Here is a 17,249-nt window from a genome sequence, read left to right on the forward strand (position 1 = left end):
GACATATATTTCATTAGTATCAAATTAGGCAGATGTGTTGATTGTGGTCAAACTATTAATGCAGCGTTAAATGTATAAATAACCCTTAAATAGACAAAACTTTCAAGTTTGTGAACATAGGCTAGCCTACCTGAAAGAAATGCACAGTATGCATCCATCTAGGGCCTTTTTTCTTTTTCCTTCTTATCGCCAGACAGCAGTTGCATTTTCGCGGGAATAGTTGTCATAAGTGTTCAGCCAGCAGCAAACTCGAGGTGAGGTGAGGTGGGGCGTGGCGCGCGTGTGTGCGGGCATGAATGGCGTGTCGCCGAGTGAGGGCATCTGAACTCGACAAAGCCGACCTGATATAGTATTTTTTTTTTTAATTTGTTTTATACAGTAAATATATTTGTTTGACAGGGAAGCTGTGCGCAAACAGGAATATATATTCATTTATTAAAAAAATAAAAATAAAAAAATTAAAAAAAAAGCACCCCAGAAAAAAGGGCAGTTTCTCTCCAGGAAGAAAAAGGGCAGGGGCTCAAGCCCCTTTTTTGTCTATGTGTGCACGTGCCTGATTGTTGATTATTTCTTTGCTATTTTTTTGTATGAACACCAATAAATATAATGGATGAACGCACAACAACTTGCCATTATCCAGTTGCCAGTGTTGGCAGTAAACAAAAAACTATTTATATTTACACTTCACTATTACTGTTACACAAGGATAATGCACTATTCAGTAAAATAAGAAAGAAATGGTGCCAAAATTTCATCTTCACCCCCTCTTCTTGCTCCTCACATGCCTGACATCAGTAATGTCCATGTTTTCATTTTGAATGCAGTAGTAGATGTACCAGAATGATCAACATGGATCATCTTCAGCTCTGCTTGAAGTGTTTGTATCAGTATCGCCCACTGCAGTCTCTCCTAATTCACATTCCTTCCCTTTATTTCTCTGGAAACTGGCATCCTTGTCACAACATGAAAGTATATACAACGTTTGGTGCATTGTTGTCCCAAATATCATTAATCAGATCAAAAATATTTATGTAATATATATTTATGTATTTATAAGTAAAACAATCATGGTAATTATATGTAGTTTTTTAAAATTATGAAATAAACTCATAAGAGCTTAGTAAAATTGTATTTACTGTGCCAAACACCATGTTCACACTATATTCACCATACTTTATTACACACTTTATTGGAGGATACAGCATAAGGTTGAAAGTAGCATAAAGACAAATGAGATTCAAGATAAATAAAAATGTGTCTTCAAAAATATGTTAACGTCATAATAATCCATTCACAGACTTTACTCCTACTGCACAAGTGAGCGCCAAAGAATCCTATCCAGTCAACTATGATCCAGAAAACAGATTTGATACTGGGTTCTCGCTCTTCCCTGTACACGTCTCTATCATGTTCATGCTCTTCTTCTTCTAAACAGTTTGTTCAGTTGTACTCTGCAGTACAACTGATGAACAGAAGATGTGATCACTGATGTGGTGTAGCTTTTTCTCAACCAGAGGAAGAAGTCTTAACATCCCATTGTCAGGCGTTCTCCGGTCCTGGTCTTAAAGTAAAAAAAAAAAAAAAAAACACAAACAATTCAAGTTAAGTAGTTTAATGGACAGCCAGGTCAGCTTATGTTCTGCATGATTTAAACAGTGGTGGGCTAATCTGGCCCTCAGCGTCCACGGTCCTGCAGATTCAGCTCCAACCTCAAACCCACCTGCCTATAACTGTCTATAAGTAAACCTGAAGACTTTTGTTACAATTTTCATGTGTGCTCGATTAGGGTTGGAGGTAAACTCTCCACCTCAAAAAGGAGACAGCAAAAGGGCTAGAGTTGCCTGTACCCAGGCCCGGATTAAGAACACATTGGGCCCTGGGGCTATAGCAACACCAAGGGCCCCCTTTCATCTGATTGCCATGCCACAGTGTCTTGACCACAATCATTTTTTATTATTATTGTTATTTTTATATTTTTACAAATCTCATTTTATCAAATCATTTTATATAAGCACAGGCACACTAAATATTCCATGCTATTTACATGAAGTAAAGTACAGCTGATTAATATTTTTAATGTGCATGATACATATTTTAAAATTGTATTGCATTTATTGCCGACACAATAATTCTTTCCTCTGATTAACACAAAATAAACTATTTTGAAGAACGTGGGTAACCAAACAGTTGATGGTCCCCAGTGATTTCCACATTATATATTTTTTTCCTACTATGGAAATTAATGGGGACCAGCAACTGTTAGGTTACCCACATTCTTCAAAATAGTTTATTTTGTGTTCAACAGAAGAAAGAAACTCATTCGGGTTTAAAACAACAGGATTTTAATTTTTGGGTGAACTATCCCTTTAAGGACAAGGGTCCGCAAGCTAACTATTAGGATGCTGTCACTTTAAGACCTGCACGCGTCCGATTTTCTCAACTCACTTCAGACATAACCAACTGTGTTTATGTGAACCTTTTGTGTATTTGACAGTATTATAGCGCAATCAGACGCGAAAGATGAAGTCCAGTAGTCAGGTGCTGTTTGACAGGCTTAAGTGTGTGTGCACGCTTCGGGTACGGGGTCAGAAAAAGCGCATCTCAGAACAGCACACGAATGACATGTTTAACTGGCAGGGCTGTAAAGCACATGCAAATAAAGAACTTTTGTGATTGCGAATAAGTGCAGTGTCCCGTGAGTAACTCTACCGCTGTGTTAACATGTGATGTGAATGTCTCGAGGTCGAGTTGTACGGATGGAGGCACCAGAACTGCAACTGATAGAATGTGCTTCAAAGGCAGATAGTGGAGACAGTCACACGACGGACATTGGTGTTCGACAAAAAACAATAGGAAAGTTGATTCGGGATTTTTACATGGGTGATGATGATGAGAGAAAACACTGACATTCTGAATTCAAACGGCAATAAAATCAATCGACTCGTCCCTGTAAATGTTGAAAACACCTTACGTTTTCATGAGAAACTATTATCATCCGAATAGGACTTAACTCGTTATATATAAGAATAATAACTTGCTGCAGCTGCTATCTCACCTTCTTCAACGTGTAAAGCACGCAGATCGGCGACGGTGTCGGTGGGTGAAGATAATTGTGAGCTGCCGCTGCACGCGGGGTCTTCCACTGGCTCGGATGTTTTATGTGAACCGAAGTAGTTTGGGAATTTTTGCTGTAGGATTAGCATCCCTTTTCTCCCTTTCAAGCTTATTTTTCCTTTTTTTGCGCACCACTATCACTTTTTTATCATTTTGAACACCAGCGAGGCTGAACAAGCAATAAAGGACAATTTCCCATTTTCTACATGCGATAGCATAACGCAAAGAGGCGTTTCCCGATGTCATGGTGCGAATTGTGAAGTGATTTTTGTTGGCGCTGCCATCTCAATTAGAGCTAGGTAACCGGTAACATGACGAAGGATTAACTTACAACTCAGACATTATCTGGCGTTTAGCCTGCACGCTCGCACAAGAGAGCAGCGGCCTTTTTATTAATGATTGCACACCTGTGTATATTACTCCTCCCACTTCATGGAAAACAGATCACAGTCAATTAAAGAACATATACAATTACATATGTCAACACCCCCACTTGTTCTTAAATTGACAGAATATAACAGTGCATCACATACATACATTTCCAAATTACAATTAATTCTTCACACTCCAAATAAAAAACACATAAATTTATCCATCCTAGCCTTAGACACAGATTTTGTTAAAATGTCTGCCACCATATCAACTGTAGGACAATAATGAAGAATTATTTTGCCGTCATTCAGTACAGATCGAACAAAATGATACCTTATGTCGATATGCTTACACCTTTGTCGACACACCGGATTCTTTGAAAGTGCAATAGCACCCTGATTGTCCTCAAAAATAGTCACTGGTGCATATTCAAGTACATTGTCCATTCCATTGATTAGATTGATCAGATACAAACTTTCTTGTGCAGTAGCTGATAAAGCCATATATTCGGCTTCACATGAGGATAAAGCAACAGTTTGTTGTTTCTTAGATTTCCAAGAAATAACAGGCCCATTCTTGGACAAACTGAAACAGTAGCCAGTAATACTATGCCTGTCATTCAAGTCTGCTGCCCAGTCTGCATCGCTATAAGCCACAAGTTTTAGATCTACATCACTTCTCTTATAACATAATTCCAAGTCTGCTGTACCCTTCAAATACCTCAACACATGTTTAGCAGCCACCCAATGTTGTTCTTTTGGTGCCTTTAGATATTGTGACAATTTACTAACAATGAAGCTCAAATCTGAGCGAGTACTTGTCATCATATAGATTAAACTGCCAATCACTTCTCGATACCGCTTTAGGTCAACAGGTTCACCATCATTGTCAAATTTTACTTTGATTTCACATGGGGTTGACCTTGGTTTGCAGTGAGTCATATCAAATCTCTCCAAAATTTTAAAAATGTATCTTTCCTGATTCATTTTTACTTTACCATGCTCTTGCGTAAAGTCAATGCCTAAGAAATGTCGAAGTTTTCCCAGATCTTTAACTTTAAATTTAATTCCCAACATTTCCTTCACATCTCTGAGTATTTGATCATTACTCGCTGCAATAATGAGATCATCAACCCAAATAATCAGTATGATTTTTTCTTTGTCAGTTTGTTTACTGTAAACACAATAATCTGCTGAATTTTGAACAAAATCATTTTCAATTAAGAAATCATGCAGCATCTTGTTCCAATTTCGTCCTGATTGCTTCAGACCATACAGTGATTTATTGAGCTTACATACCAATTCTTCTCCTGTTTTTGACTCAACTTCAAATCCTTCAGGTTGCTTCATATAAATTTCACAATCTATAGGAGCATGCAGATATGCAGTTTTAACATCCATCTGATGCAACATCAAATCATGTTGTGCTGCAAGCTGCATTAAAACACGTACCGAAGTTATATCAGCAGTTGGTGAAAATGTCTCGTTATAATCAATACCTGCCACTTGACTATAACCCTTTGCCACATACCTGGCTTTATATACTCTCCTATCAGGATTTTCCTTTATAGCATAAACCCATCTTCCCCCTACTGCCCGTTTACCTTCTGGTAAGGTTGTTAATGTGAAAGTATTATTCTCTTCCAGAGAGTTCATCTCATCTTCCATAGCTTCAACCCACTGCTCTGAATTTAAAGAGCCTAAGGCTTCCTTCAGTGTCTGGGGAACATCACATGCAACACGATAGCAATAGTCAATAGTCAATGGCTGATCTGCATCATCTTTAACCTCATAATCATAGTCTGCAAAGTACTGGGGGGGTCTTCTTTCTCTTTTTGGATATCTAGTACCTAGATCACTCTCTTTTTCACCCTTTGTACTGACTTCACCCTCAACTTTCATTTCTTGTGAAATTACTTTAGGCCTATCTAGTTTTGGTACTAAGGTTTCAACCTCCCTCCTGTATTCCAAATATTCATCCACATCCTCCATTGTCTGAGTATCCCTTTCATTTGTACTCTTTGTGACAAACTTCACCAGTCTACTCTTGAGCACTCTCCCTGTGTCTGGATAGAAAACAAGATAAGCAGGGCTATTTTTGTCATAACCAACAAATATACCCTTTTCACATCGCTCATCCAACTTTTTCTTGTCATACTTGTATGCATAACACTCTAACCCAAACATTCTCATTTTGGATAGGTCAGGTTTTTTTCCAGTTATCAGATAGTATGGAGTCTGTCCCAGACGTCCATTATAACATCTGTTTCTAATTATAGCAGCGGTCTGTACTGCATATGTCCACAATTCTTTTGGTAATTTACTCTCAATTAGCATACATCTTGCCATTTCAAACAAAGTCCTCCAAGCTCTTTCAGCTGTCCCATTTTGATGGGGTGAATAAGGAGCTGAGGTTTCATGTCTAATAGCATTTTTGCTGAGCAATGATTGAAATACAGAGGATGTAAACTCAGTTCCATTATCTGATCTAATACATTTGATTTTACCATATGGTGCAACATCAGCAATGAATTTCTCAGTAGCCTTGGCAGTGTCACTTTTGTTCTTCAAAAAATAGGTAAACACAGCTCCTGAATAGTCATCTGTGAATGCTAAGGCAAATCTGAACCCATCTTTCCCTGCTGGTTCTATAGGACCAGCCAGATCTGCATGAACAAGTGCAAATACTTCTTTTGCTTTCTCATCTAGATCTCTATTTCTGTTCTGAGCAAATTTGCCTTTTACACACACTTCACATTTCAAATTGGATCTGTCAATTTTACCTCTAATTTTCATCCCATCTGTAACATTCTCCAACTTTAACACATCATCATAATTACAATGACCCAGTATTTCATGCCATGTCTGAATATCATAGCAGGCGTTACACTCATCAATCTCATTAGCAACAGTACTCAAATAAAACAGTCTGTCATACATATGAATATCAAAAGTTGTACCATTTTTGTGAATGAGTCGATTCTGTCCCTCTTTGAAGATTACTGTCGCTCCGTGTGAAATTGCCGCTTTGACGGAAAAGATGTCTTGAGAAAATGATGGCACATAAAGTGCCTCCGTCAACATCATGTCCACAATGCGGCCATTCCTATTTCTCAAACGCAATTTAGCGGTACCTTTCTTCAGCGCGATACCACTGGCCCGCTCTCCATCAGCCAGCTCCAGAATGTGACTCTGAGGCTTGAAACTTAAGTCGAAATCCACGAACTTCTCAATGTCCGTAACGATGTGTTTAGTAGCTCCAGAATCCACCATGAGGCCTTTCATTTCCACTCCATCAGTCGGGACTTTAGTCACCTGCTCCACCATAAACGCAAATGTGTGATCCTCCTCTTCATCCACCGTTTGCTTCACTTTATCCCGCTTTCTTCGACGACAGTGCACGTCTTTATGTGAGGTGTTTTTACAGAAACTACACCATTGTCTCCGTTCCCCGCGCTCCCCAGCAACCACCGTGCACTCCGCGGCTTTGTGACCTTTCTGGCCACAGTTGTAACAGGTGAGTCTCATACTCCAATTGTCCCTTCCTTTAACTTTCATTACGCTGTCCTCTCCCGAACCAGCAATGCCAAAATTCTCTGTGCTTTCATAGCTCCTCAGTTTTACTTTAAAGTCGGCAAATGTTAGTTTTTCATCACTCTGCGTAATAAAAATAGAGAATGGTTTGAAAGTATCGGGCAAACCCTTTAAAATCATGGCAGTCAATAAATCATCGCTCAAAGTCTCTCCCGCATTCCGCAATGCTGTGATGGCAGTCTCTGCGCGAATGATATAATCTGTAACGGTTTCATTTACACCTTTCTGAAGAGATGTCAACTCCGTATACAAACTTATCACACGTGGCTTCCCCTTACCAGCGTAGTGATCTCTCAAAATCTGTAACGCCTTTTTGCCATCATCCGCAGCCTCTCTCATCACAAGCGACATACTCTTATCGTCTAATAATTGGATCAGAACTGCATATGCCTCTTCATTTTTACTGTCGTCTTCCACCTCCGCGCCCTCATCATCCACGGCAGAGGCTTCACCCAGTATGGTGGATTTCAAACCCAGAAGACGCAAATGTGCCAGGAACTTTGTTTCCCACAGTTCATAATTCTTTTCATCTCCGTCGAAACATAAACGGTTCCATCGGTTCCCAAACTCTTTACTGGGCCCATAACCTGTTGGCGCTGCCATCTCAATTAGAGCTAGGTAACCGGTAACATGACGAAGGATTAACTTACAACTCAGACATTATCTGGCGTTTAGCCTGCACGCTCGCACAAGAGAGCAGCGGCCTTTTTATTAATGATTGCACACCTGTGTATATTACTCCTCCCACTTCATGGAAAACAGATCACAGTCAATTAAAGAACATATACAATTACATATGTCAACATTGGACGGTGATTTATCAGTCAGGCACATTTTCCAATATTTTTTTCTTGTTATTTTATTAGACACAAATTATGACTTGTCAATCTCATTTGCCAAAACTTTTCGCACCTGATTTAAATTTACAAAGCAGCAGTGAGGTCAAAAACCAAGTGATAACATGTACAATGTAAAACTGTTAAAATACTGCAATACAAACTTTAAGGCAAGAATTAAGAATAGGCACAGGACTTACCATACTCATGGCCATGCATAGTTTCGGCCTCTTGTGTTCCTCCGTGGCTGCACATCAGTCTTTTCCCTCTAGAATCTTCTGAAGTTTGTGACTTCTCTTGCCATCTGTCTCAAAACACAATTACAATGTTTTTGGTCTGTGCAGTATAAGGCCTTATTTCAAGCCAAAGAGCTAACCAGATATTACACATAATTCAAAGAACATTTACTATTTCATTCCTATTATATGCCACAACTCTTTATCTTCCAAAGCTTCCCAGAACCCCATGGGACAATGTAACATGTTTTTGACCTTACAATTTTTGGATTTTACATTATTAGGCATTAAAAGCATGGTAAGTGTTGTGGTTACTCTGTATTTACAACAAATATCACATTAAAACTACCAATACTGTGGTAAAAAGCATGGTAAGTGTTGTTTTTACCTTGCTTCTACTACAAATACCATTTTGAAACTACACTTGTACTACTTTGAACATGATATGAATATGATTAACTGATTGAAGGTCTATTGCACGTCACGTGACAGTTTAATAACCTAGTTTATAAGGTTCTTTAATTTAGAAAGCAATGAAAAGCAAAACCTCAGCGGAGGAGACAGATATAATGCAGTGACTGAACATGAGGGAGCTAACGTTAATCTGATTAATATCGACAAACAGAAAAGACATTATATCAATCATTAGAACATATTTATTCTATATTTACGTATTTACGACTACTTACCAACATCTGGCACACGTGAACTGATGCCAAATATCGCGATGTGTTCTGAATGAGACTTCTTCAGCGTGATTTCACACCAATAAAATTCGCGTCAGTTTTTGATGCTAAAGGTTTCCCATTGAAAGCAATGGAGTTCCCAGTTCGTCCATGGAGTGACGCCGAGAGGCACCTTTGGCGTATCCCAATCGACGCCCGGGCGCTTGACATGCTTCAATTTTTGACGCCTCGGGAGTGAGAACGGGTTGTAAACCCCGTGTTGTGAACCAAATGTCCAAACCAAAAGGATGGTAATAGCAGTAATTTTAGACCTAGTGGGGACATTTGGTTCACAACGCAGGGTTCACCATGACCCCACACACTCACTTTGACAATTGTGGACATCATCTAACATAAATTGCTTATAATGTAAAAATAATTCATTACATTTGGTTATCCATATCGGAAAATGCAAACAAGTTCTATAGAAACTATACCTATTGAATCAATATCTATAGAAATCTATAGGTGTACCAAATGATGTGAAGTTAATAAACGTAATTTCAGGAGGAGTACGCCCATCTAGGACACATTTCTCAATACTTAGGTCACTTTTGCAAAACTTTTCGCACAGTGAGCACAACAGAAGTCTATGTGGGCTAAACTGAGGATCAGTTATCATTGCTTTGGCACAAAATGCATTCAGTGACTGACTACATCTCTCAAATTTCATGAATTCTTTTCTCACTCAGACACAACAACTGCCAAAACTCATTGTCCATACAGGCCAATTTGCACATGCTTACAGTTTTCAAAACTGTTAAACTTATGTTCAAAACAATAACATAACACAAAACTGAATAAGACAGCAATTTGCTACATTTCTACAGTAATATTTTAATGTAATATATATTTTAAATCTTAAAATTAAATGCTATAAAAACAATTGGACAATTGGACCAGCCACAGCTGATTCTCATTGTAGATGAACATCAGTGGATGGTGTGTACACAAATTCATGTATTCTCAATTACTCAGTGCAAAAAAATAAAAATAAATAAATTCTGCATCATGTCTGATTCATTCCAGTAACATATATCGCAGTGAATTATAAACAGAAAACATTGTATAATGCTACATGTTGTTTGTGTTTTTTAGGTCATTGTTTTGTGGGTGACAAAGTGTGTTTGTCGGCTGTCAACCTTTGCAGTGTTCTGGAAGAATGAGTTGATTTGAGACCTGAATAAAGTGTTTTGGTAGATTTAGTGCATTTTGAATGTGAAATTAACTCCTGTGCCAAGATGAAAGCTGGTTAGGAGAACTGTGTGAAGAGTTTTGCAAAAGTGACCTAAGTATTGAGAAATGTGTCCTAGCATCTGTAAAAAACTGTAATACCAAGGTATAAAACCAGCATCTTACCTCTTCCTGTTGTTTGTTCTTTCGGCATCCCTCCTTCTCCCATTCTCCTCCTTTTTGTACTATTTTTGCCTGTTATAGGGGGGCAATCGGAGCTTGAGTAGAATATCCTCTCCGAGCCCCTCTATAGCAGACAGCAAGCCAAATCTGTTTACCACTTACGCTAAGATTATATGGGCACATGAACTCGTGAACTATTGATTAATCATTACAGTTTTTTACAATCGCTAGGAACCCATTTCTCAATACTTGAGTCACTTTTTCAAAACTTTTCACGCAGTGAGCACAACAGAAGTCTATGTGGGCTAAACTGAGGATCAGTTATCATTGCTTTGGAACAAAATGCATTCAATGACTTCATCTCTCAAATTACATTCATTCTTTTCTCACTTCGACACAACAAACGGCAAAACTCGGTGTACCTACAGACCAGTTTGCACATGCTTACATACTGTTTTCAAAACTGTTAAACTTAAGTTCAAAACAATAACATAATACAAAACTGAGTAAGACAGAAATATGCTACATTTCTACAGTAATATTTTAATGAAATATATCCTGAATCTAAATCAAATACTATCAAAGCAGTTAGATGAAACTGAACATACACAAGCCTAAGTCTTTAAATTTCATTATCATCCATTCAAAGGGGAAAACTTGGGAATAATTTTGTACTGTTATGTAAACATCATGTAACATAAACTGCAGTGACTTCTAAACAATAAAGAGTCTTATTCTTGTTCTGTTAAGAAATTTTACAAAAGAAAACATTGTATAATGATACATGATGTTAGTGTTTTTTAGGTCAGTGTTTTATGACTGACAAAGTGTGTTTGTCAGGTGAAACCTTTGCTAAAGTTCCGGAAGAATGAGTTGATTTGAGACCTGAATAAAGTGTTTTGGTAGATTTAGTGCATTTTGAATGTGAAATTAACTCCTGTGCCAAGATGAAAGCTGGTTAGGAGAACTGTGTGAAGAGTTTTGCAAAAGTGACCTAAGTATTGAGAAATGTGTCCTAGCATCTGTAAAAAACTGTAATACCAAGGTATAAAACCAGCATCTTACCTCTTCCTGTTGTTTGTTCTTTCGGCATCCCTCCTTCTCCCATTCTCCTCCTTTTTGTACTATTTTTGCCTGTTATAGGGGGGCAATCGGAGCTTGAGTAGAATATCCTCTCCGAGCCCCTCTATAGCAGACAGCAAGCCAAATCTGTTTACCACTTACGCTAAGATTATATGGGCACATGAACTCGTGAACTATTGATTAATCATTACAGTTTTTTACAATCGCTAGGAACCCATTTCTCAATACTTGAGTCACTTTTTCAAAACTTTTCACGCAGTGAGCAGAAGTCTATGTGGGCTAAACTGAGGATCAGTTATCATTGCTTTGGAACAAAATGCATTCAATGACTTCATCTCTCAAATTACATTCATTCTTTTCTCACTTCGACACAACAAACGGCAAAACTCGGTGTACCTACAGACCAGTTTGCACATGCTTACATACTGTTTTCAAAACTGTTAAACTTAAGTTCAAAACAATAACATAATACAAAACTGAGTAAGACAGAAATATGCTACATTTCTACAGTAATATTTTAATGAAATATATCCTGAATCTAAATCAAATACTATCAAAGCAGTTAGATGAAACTGAACATACACAAGCCTAAGTCTTTAAATTTCATTATCATCCATTCAAAGGGGAAAACTTGGGAATAATTTTGTACTGTTATGTAAACATCATGTAACATAAACTGCAGTGACTTCTAAACAATAAAGAGTCTTATTCTTGTTCTGTTAAGAAATTTTACAAAAGAAAACATTGTATAATGATACATGATGTTAGTGTTTTTTAGGTCAGTGTTTTATGACTGACAAAGTGTGTTTGTCAGGTGAAACCTTTGCTAAAGTTCCGGAAGAATGAGTTGATTTGAGACATGAATGAAGTGTTTTGGTAGATTTAGTGCATTTTGAATGTGAAATTAACTCCTGTGCCAAGATGAAAGTTGGTTAGGAGAACTGTGTGAAGAGTTTTGAAAAAGTGACCTACTGAGAAATGTGTCCTAGTGATTGTAAAAAAAACATAGATAAACGTAGAAGTCAGAAGAATAGGGAGCGAACAGACATGTAAATCTCACAAGCTTGAAGAAGTCTTTCAAATCATTTGATGTTTAGAAGGATAAATATTGATTAATAACTTGATTAACAACCACTCAAAGGATAGTCTATACATTGAAGCGGCAGTGGATTCAAGAACCCATCCCTTCAGTCCATACAGTATCTCTGTGTCCCTCCCACCCCAGTGAACAATACTGCAGTCAAAAGCGGCTCATATGATGATTTTTATTTAGTTATTTTTTTTTGACATCTGGACGGTTTTACTCGGCTCTTCTTGTTGGTCTTCGTCTCAGCAGTTTTAAAAAATTGATGCATTTGCCCAATCTGGAAAAAAAGTTTAAAAAAAAGTTATTGACCATCAGTTGTGAAAAGCTTGCATGCTGCATTTCATCACACGACTTTAGATCTTTACTGTACCTCATTTTCATTTAAAAAATCATATCAACAACAAATAAATGATTCATTCAAGAATGCCAGAAGTATTTCTGCATTATTCACCACTTCCAGCTGTTTGACGGGGTCCGTAACTCTGGAGGAGCTCCCAGAACCTCCGGCCCTATCCAGGATTCCGCTGAGCGTGTTTTTGATCGTAGCTAACTGCTGTTCTCCTGTTCGCTCCTCCAGTTCTGATTCCTGCAGAACACATGAATAGTGTGTAATCTGATGAGACACAACTGCACAGAAGACAGAGGTGCAGAGTGACGTGTATGGAAATGTATTTGTGTGTTTGTGTGTATTTACAGCTCTTTCTGTTTCTTCATTTAGCCTTTGAAGTTGAGCTCTTTTCTCTTCAAGTGTTCTTTGTAAGTTGTGGATTTCGGCTTCTTTCTCCTTTTCCATCCCTTATCAGTTCTCTCATCTCTTTCCTCCTTTTTTCTCTCTGTTCATTCATTTCTGTTTGCAGTGCCTGAAGACGCTCTCGTCTTTCTCTAGGGTTCTTAAGTTTAAATGGCATTAGGGGGAAAAGAGAGAGAAAAAATGTATCATTACTGTAGATATTAAAACAAGGGGATAATGTACAATTTCAAGAAATGCATCCGTTTTGTCTTCAAACATAAAAAAAAATAATTCAATATATTTATGCAGATATTATCTGCACCCTTTAAGCACCTAAATGGTACATATTACAACTTTTTTAAAGAGCCATCCCAGTGACAGCTTTTTTTTTTTTTTTCTGACAGTGTAGCTTAAATGGTATCACGTAGCCTGTTGAATTGGGTTTAATGAAATGTATAATAAAAACGAACTCTGAACATTTAAATATAACGTACAAAAAAACAAGAACAACAAAAAACTGTAAAGTAAACAAATAACAATAGAACAAGGTAACACTTTACAATAAGGTCCCATTAGTTCACGTAGGCCAACATTAACTGTACTTACTTGGCTACGTTTGATAGTTATTGTTAATGTTAATAAAAATACAACTGTTCATTGTTAGTTCATGTTAACTGACAATCAGCGCCATCTGCTGTCAGAGAGTGAATGTGCATCTTCATTCAGCGCGTCTCCTTCATCTCCTTATTTATTTCATTAAATAATCGCCTTTTGAAGTTTAATGAATCATATTAGGCTGTATCGATGTTTTTCCATACCAAACTGAAAACCTCTTAAAATAACAAAGATTATCTACAGTTCAACGCTGACACATTTATGGTTCCAACAAAAGCACGTTTTTGGTCTGTAATAAGTTATAAATAGTCTACAGAAGGCCCTAGCCAATACTTACCATTTCAGTCGCTTTTGAAAACCTCTTCTTCACTGTTGAATGTAAAAAATGACTGCTGCACGTTCAAAAAATGCCCAAACATTACCAGTCACTTGATATGATTCAAATAATGTTAATTGAATTATTTTATTTTACATTAAACACTGCTATAGCATTATAACACCAATAACTGTGTAAACATTATTATTACAATTATTATTATTAATAATAAAATATTTTGTTGTTGTATGAATCAGTAATAGGCTAATCATCAGTTCCAATCAAATGTAGGCTACGCTATATTTTGATCGCTAATATTTTTTATTATTATTTAGAATTTTTAGGGGATTTTATGATACTATGCAATATTTATAAAATGTTTATGAGCAATTTATTATTGTTATTATTATTAATATTCAATAAATTCATATTTAACATTAAAATAGAGTGAAAACCACACCGAAAAAAATCTTTTCAGAATAGTGCCATCTGGCGGCGTTAAAAATAAAAACGTGTGTAAACCACCTGCTGTTTTTACAGGGCTTTTTTTATTCGCTTTGATACTATTTTATTTTCACAAGTAAGGCGCACATTTTCAAAACTCTTAGTACAAAACTCAAAACTGATCACACTTGTAACACAGCTATAGTCATTCTTTCAAACCCTGATCTCATGCTTTCATTCTAGTTGTACGTGACCACCCGTCCCGCTTTACGTTGTACCGCACAGCATTTTGACTCCTTGTCCCGCACGTCGCATATTGAGAAAATGTCCCGCATTTTCATCTGTCTGTTGGTTTTTAATTATAATATTAAGAACACGTGCATGCGTTATTTTGACATTTTAAGAAAGCATTAAATTTATTATTTTTGCTGCGTAGTTTTTCACCTACCAGCGCTTCGACAGAAGTAACATCCCAACAGCCGTTTTTTAAATCCTATCCAATGGGTGAAAAGAAAGGAGTAAACACGGTCAGTAGGTTGTGACGGCTGTCAATCCAAATGTGGAGCGGAGTTGGACTTGGTCAGAACTGTTTCAAAAATACGGTGAACAGATCTGGCGGTTTTTGGTGTTCTGTCCCCTGAAATGTCCCTGTTTTACAGTTCGTTCAAACCAACCCGCATATACATTGCAAAAAGACCGACGAGCATACAGCAGACTGCTGGAGAAATTGTGTAGTGATCATGTTCTCCAACAGGGGGCTGTGCAGATACACTTGGTCGCGCGCGCGCCGCTACTTCATGAGGAACGTACTGGATCCGGAACAGAGCAAAGCGCCATTATCGTCAAATATCAAAATAAACATCGTTATCAGTTTCAAGGTTAGTAACATACTAACTATTCATACTGTTTGTATGTTTTATAACAGGGCGCGAGATTGTTTTGCACAATTTTAAACGTCCACATAAGTTCCGTCACAACGCAGCAATTTCCACACACACGTGAGTGTACCTACGTGGTGAAGGTACACTCAGATATGAATAAATATAAAATGAAATAAAATAATACACGTACTTTGTGCTTCAAATGAGTCTAAAATGCAGAGTAATAGTTCAAAATAGTTAAAAGTTAAAACAGTTGTAATTAGGCTACTGTATACAGCTAAAAACAGCTTGTGAAAATTAAAATATTAAATTCAATAATGTAAAAAAATACTTGTTAAATGCTGTAAAATATTTATCTTCTTATATTTATGTTGTTTTATTTTTGTAAAGTAATGTGCTTTTGTAAAGTCACACTAATGTTATAACATGCATATTGTTTTGAACTGCATATTGTAGTATATAGCAGAACTATATAGCAGACCTAGATTCAGAGTGCCATTCAATTACCTCATGATTCGTTTGACAGCAGTCTAATGAAGTTTTGTGGGTTTAGCACACTTCTTTGTCATCAAAATGCTTGACGAGCTTCGAGTTCATGTCTACTTGTGTGCTTACTGACTTTGAATTTTCCATTCTGAATTTTTCCAACACATTTTTGGCACATGTTGTCTGACCCATCCTGGACAATTTTCACTGAAATAAAATGAGTCAGCTTGCACATGTCCTTAATCACAAAGTGTTTTACAAGCATTTTCTTCACCACTATCATCCATTTATGATTGTGTCCAGCCAGGAGAATGTCATCAACATACAATGCAATAATGAACATCTCACCTGTTGCTGCAGTGTAAGCGCAAAGATCAGCTGTAGTTCGTACAAACCCCATCTTATTCAGCTGTTCATCTAAGAGAATGTTCCAATCTTGGTGATTGCTTCATGCTGCGATTTAGTTTGCTCACTAGATGTTCCTTTCCATGGACAACCATCCCTTAGGTTGTTGCATGTACACTTCTTTCTTTAGTTCTCTATTCAGGAAAGCTGTCTTGTCATCCCATCTGATGCAGCTTAAAGGGGTGGTTGATTATGATTTCACTTTTTTAACTTTAGTTAGTGTGTAATGTTGCTGTTTGAGCATAAACAACATCTGCAAAGTTACGACGCTCAAAGTTCGATGCAAAGGGAGATATTTTCTTTTTAAGAATTCTCTGTTTAAGGACTATAAGAAACAGCTGGTAGGGACTACAACAAGTTTACAACAAAAAAGATGCATTCGTGCAAAAATAAGGTTCAGTTGAACAACTGCTTTGCAAATGATTCACTGGTTCAAAGTGCTTGAAACGCTACAACGCTGGTGACGCCTGCTGATCAGAAAACTCAGCAAAAACATGCACAAAAACAACTTTTACAAACATTTTATTTAAAGTGTATTTAAATGAAATGAACAAATCCACTAATACCATTAAATTAAACATAAAGCGTCTTTATGATAAGTATTATTTTATTTAACTGTAGGGGGCAGTTGTGGCCTAATGGATAGAGAGTCGGACTTCAATGAGCATGAACCATACTCGGCCACGTCACTTCACTCACTCACTTGTTTTGTTTGTTCAATTGAGAGCTTGGTTAATCATACCAGTAAGAGACTTTTAACTACAACTCTTCTTCTTTGGTGATAATGCCTCCTTTAAGTGCCTTTTTACATGGATCTTGCAGAACCTCCCCACATATACATGTCAAGTCTTGAAATGAATGTGGGGTGAGGATCTGCAAAAGACATGTAAAGGAGGATTTAAAACCATTGTGTAATGACTAATGTCTGACTCATCATCAATGCATTAAGGCCCACCTGCTGTGCTTTCTT

At 37.2% G+C, this 17,249-nt stretch overlaps 1 long non-coding RNA gene across 1 annotated transcript; it reads right to left on the bottom strand.

Moving 5' to 3' along the window:
* Window positions 1-1,146: 1,146 nt before the first annotated feature.
* On the bottom strand, window positions 1,147-10,541 carry LOC125257143. The gene is made up of 3 exons (XR_007182253.1): window positions 10,236-10,541; window positions 8,116-8,219; window positions 1,147-1,561 (listed from the first exon to the last, which is right to left on the bottom strand). It is a non-coding gene; the product is annotated as an uncharacterized LOC125257143 (long non-coding RNA).
* Between the last annotated feature and the right edge of the window lie 6,708 nt (window positions 10,542-17,249).

The sequence above is a fragment of the Megalobrama amblycephala genome, linkage group LG21 (genome assembly GCF_018812025.1).
Source record: "Megalobrama amblycephala isolate DHTTF-2021 linkage group LG21, ASM1881202v1, whole genome shotgun sequence".
NCBI classification, from domain to species: Eukaryota; Metazoa; Chordata; class Actinopteri; order Cypriniformes; family Xenocyprididae; genus Megalobrama; species Megalobrama amblycephala.